At 40.6% G+C, this 4,955-nt stretch overlaps 1 pseudogene; it reads left to right on the top strand.

Annotated features, from left to right (window-relative positions):
* Window positions 1-2,872: 2,872 nt before the first annotated feature.
* On the top strand, window positions 2,873-4,581 carry LOC144582620 (recQ-mediated genome instability protein 2 pseudogene; annotated as a pseudogene).
* The last annotated feature ends 374 nt before the right edge of the window (window positions 4,582-4,955 follow it).

The following is a 4,955-nucleotide window of genomic DNA, read 5'->3' as shown; positions in this document are numbered from 1 at the left end:
TTCTCCTTATGTGCCAGCAATTGAGTTGAAACCTTCTCAGTGTTACATTTCCTGTCTTTGATAGTTGTTTTAGTCCATTTTCATATGGCTGATAAAGACATACCTGAGACTGGGAAGAATCAGAAGTTTAATGGACTTACAGTTCCACGTGGCTGGGGAGGCCTCACAATAACGGTGGAAGGGCCAAAAGACGCAAGTCACGGACTTACATGGATGGCGGCAGGTAAGGAAAGAGCCTGTGCAGGGACCTCCTCCTTATGAAACCATGAGATCTCATGAGACTTATTCACTATCATGAGAATAGCACCAGAAAGATCCATACCCATGATTCAATTACCTCCCACCAGGTTCCTCCCATAACATGTGGGAATTGTGGGAGTTACAGTCAAGATGAGATTGGGTAGGACACAGCCAGACCATATCGTTGGTAGTCATGCTATCGTCCAGGTGTGAAGGAAAGCATGCAGTTATGATTACTGCTTCTATTGAACAGCATCTGCTCAGAGTCCTGTAACTGACATGATGTCCCCTATACTATATGTCAACAAAGCCCAATATTGGTGTTGACTGCATTTATTACAAAACCCTCTTTTTAGAGACTCATACAGATAGTTGGACTCCAAATATCCCTTACTAAAGAAGCAACTTAGAATATCATGCTATAACACACTTATATTAATATAAAGGTACTCAGACATTGTTTTTGTGCTTTGAGTTGCAATAAATACTATCATAGTTGTACAAGCACTAGAAATTAACTCACCATTCTGGTTTTGCTGTATTTTGTAATTTCATCTTCTTGCCCCTTAATTCTTTATTTCTAATTTTATATTTGACTTTATAAATTAAATATATATACAAAGAAGAAAAAGCTTGAATGCAATACAGATTTCTAAATTTAGGAGACTACAAAAATATGAATTTAAGAAACTTTTTCTACAGTGAACCTATACATTTTCTAATCAGTATCCATATTTTATGTTCTTGTAGAATATGAAAAGGAAAACTACACATATTAAAACATTTTTCCCCAATACTTTACCGTGCTTTGTGGTAAAATTTAGCCATATGATAAAACATCCTTTGAGGAAGATAGTTATTTTTCTTAGATTCTAGTTTTAAATTATAATTAATTTGTCCCTCAAGACACTATTTTATATGGTACACATAAATATTATTTGCCATAGCTCAAAATACAAATATCAAGCAGTAAGAATTTCTGGAAAGGTCAGACACCATGAGATTCACCTACAGTTTCGATGTAGCAATCACAAAACAATGGTTGTTCTACCCTAATTCCAGAAATAGGAAGGCTAAGTAAGCTTTTAAAAGTCATAGATTTGATTATCTAGTTCATTAAAGTTGTGGTTGCAAAAAAATCCCCAAATAAGCCATGGTACAATAAGTGATGAGCCCTTCTTAGGAAAGAGGAGACCCATGCCTGCTTTCACTCCTGGTAGATAAGGAGCTATGCCACAGACAAGAGTCAGGAGAGCCAGCAAACTCTGGAATGAGGATGTAGCAGCCTTACATGGGCTAGCAAGGGGTGGAGGAGTCCATAGACACTCCAACCCCACAGTCAATCCACACCAAAACCCAGATCTTTCCCCTGACCTCCACCAAGTGCACAGGGGCAGTGTTCCAAACATTGAGGACAGGCCAGTGAATGCAGGGTACCTCCTGTAAGGCCTTCTATAAATGCATGGCAATGCCTAGTGGAGGCTCGGCACAGGGCCAGAGAGCTGAGGGAGAGCTTCTTGAAGGCCTCCTTCCCATGCTCAGTACAAATACACCACTGCAAAGGCAAGATCAGAGCAGAAAAAAAAATATTTCTCAACACACAGAACTCCAGGGACAGAACTAGAGGGCAAAGTGACTTCCCCACTGGTTCCAAAAGCTGCAATACCGGTTTTAAAAAATGAAATAGATTCAAGTGGCTGGAAAACTAGTGCCTGGGCTGCATATCTCAGTGATATCTCCAAAGCATTGCTGGTACTTAGATTTCAAGCAACATTAAAGGGAATGCCCTGATTCCTCTTTCAAAATAGTGTAACTATCAGTAAATTGAATCTAAAAATGCTGCAACAAACTTGAGGACTAGCTTATGCAGAGAATGCATTCACTCAGGTCTATATATTAGATTACTGACAGGGGTAGCCATGTGTCCTTTCTTGGGGTGAATATCATGTGTGTCATCCTTTGTATGCTTTTGAATTCATGCACTTATACTATTGTCTTCCTTTAAAAGTCTCCATACATTAGTACCAGACATATGACAAGTGACCCATGACCAATAGGGGAAATAGTTAACAGAAGTACACTCAGAAACAACTCAGATGTTAATATAATCAGATAAAAATCTTAAAGTAAAAATTATAAATATAATAAAGGATCTGTGTACAGGATGGGCATCATGTTTGAACACATGGGAAATTTAAGCAAAGAGACAATTTTTAAAAGAATCAGAAGAGAAGGGCAGAAAATTTAAAAAGTAGACAGATACCAGAAATTTATTTAGTGAGCTTAACAACTATATATAATACAGACAAATTTAAAGTAAAAATAATAAAAATGGGTATAAAGAGTGGATTTGAAAATATGAGTATTGGACAAATCAAACTTCCAGGTAAGAACACTGGTAGAAATAAAAAGATAGAGCAAGGTAGTAATAAGCAAGTTCATCAAGAAGGCATAACAGCCCTAAATGTGATCAATCCAGTAAGGGAGTTCAAAATACACAAAGCTGCTAGAACTAAGGAAAGAAATAGACACACCAGGATCATAATTTGGTATAAAAGAGCGCCAATGAGGTAGAAATAGAGAGAGAGAGAGAGAATTACTAATTACTAATATCAAAATAAAAGTTTGGGGCGGGAAAGCAGCGGCACAGCGGAATGGCGGCGGCTGCGGACTCGTTCTCAGGCGGCCCCCCGGCGGTGCGGCTGCCTAGGTCACCGCCACTCAAGGTGCTGGCAGAGCAGCAGATGCGGAGGGCGGTCCGGGAGCCTGGCCCCTGTCTCGGGCGGCGGCGGGCCACCGGCCGCTGGAGCTGGCGGTTGTGTGGATGCAGGGCACGGTGGTGATGGCGGACCGCAGCGAGGCCAGGCTGCGGGACCCGAGCGGGGCCTTCTCGGTCCGCGGCCCGGAGCGGGTGCCGCGCGGGCGACCCTGCCTCGTCCCAGGAAAGTATGTGACGGTGATGGGAGTGGTGCAGGCCTGCAGCCCCGAGCCATGCCTGCAGGCTGTGAAGATGACAGACCTCTCTGATAATCCCACCCATGAAAGTATGTGGGAACTGGAAGTGGAAGAGCTACACAGGAATATTCCTTAGATGATGTTGGAACTGTCATTAAAAACAGCCAAAATCCTGGAACGATTTAGAAGCTTATAATGACGTGGATTTCATGGACATTTTTCAAAAGTTTCTCAGAGAGCCTTGCTTTGGCTGACCAAGGAGTCCGGATGTAGGAATGTTTAAATCCTGGGATACTTCAGTGACAGCCTCTGCTGCCCCTTGCTTTGCCTGTGTTTGCTGATGAAAAGCAGATGCTTTTTGTTTTCCTGGTGTGTGTGTGTGTGTGTGTGTGTGTGTGTTTGTGTGTGTGTGTTAATTCTCTTTTTCTCTCGGACACAGAGGTCTCATGTTGCATTTTCCAAATTTTATGTCTGATGATACTTTTTCCATTACTGCTATGTCCCTGTTTTATGATGCAAAATTTATCTCAGTCATTGCCTGTGGTGATTGAAGTGTGGCTATGGGCAGGAAGACAGACTGTGTAAAAAAGGAATGACATGGCTCCTCATCTTCTTCATCAGCAACTACCATAACCAGTTTGCAAGTCAAATGGCACTTCCTAATAGAAGGCCCGGTGGCCCCAGAAAGACAACAGCTCCCTTTCTGCTTTGGACACCACTCAAACATTTAGATACCACTCTATCAATTTCCCTCGGCTAGAGAAGGTGATACCTACTTTCATCACTCAGAAACGTTGAGACGTTTTCAGGATTTCTTGTTGGAAAGAAAAACATCAAGATTAACTTTGGGAGGCCGAGGCAGGTGGATCACGAGGTCAAGAGATCAAGACCATCCTGGTCAACATGGTGAAACCCCGTCTCTACTAAAAATATAAAAAATTAGCTGGGTATGGTGGCACGTGCCTGTAATCCCAGCTACTCGGGAGGCTGAGGCAGGAGAATTGCCTGAACCCAGGAGGCGGAGGTTGCGGTGAGCCGAGATCGCGCCTTTGCACTCCAGCCTGGGCAACAAGAGCGAAACTCCATCTCAAAAAAAAAAAAAAAAAAAAAGATTAAGGATGCCTTTCAGGCCTTCGCTAAACTTCCACTTCATAACTGGGAGAGACACGGCAAGCCTCCTGGTTTAGAGTTCTTTTGTCTTTTTGTATGGAATGACCTTGCTGTGATTTGAATGTTGGGTTTTTGCTGTCTGCTTAGTACCCATGCCTGATTTTTTTGAGATTGTACATATCAAGGGAGTTAGGTTATGTTCTGACATGGTTGTAGACTTTCACCAGGATTATTGATATTCTAGTTCTAATAAATTGTTTAATATGCAAAAAAAAAGTTTGAACATTATAATATGTCCTAACAATAAGAAAATACTATAAGCAATTAATCACCATATCAAAAATAAAAGTGTGAACATTTTTACATATCCTAAAAATAAGAAGTTACTATGAACAATTTATATCAACAAATTTGGCAACTTAATTACAAACATTTATCAAAAGTACAACTTACCAAAACAAAACAAGAGAAAAAGACAACATGACAACATATCTAATAATTAAACTGAATGAGTACTAAAAAGTATCTTCTAACAAGAAAAACTGCAAACATAGGTGATTTTATTGATTAATTAGATTAAACATAGATATTGTGAAGCTTATATCCATCTTACACAGGTTATTTTAGAAGAGGGAATACTTCTCATTACA

This window comes from Callithrix jacchus, chromosome 5 (assembly GCF_049354715.1).
Source record: "Callithrix jacchus isolate 240 chromosome 5, calJac240_pri, whole genome shotgun sequence".
Lineage (NCBI taxonomy): Eukaryota > Metazoa > Chordata > Mammalia > Primates > Cebidae > Callithrix > Callithrix jacchus.
The sequence above is the reverse complement of the archived record's forward strand: the minus strand, read 5'-3'. Positions and strand labels throughout refer to the sequence as shown.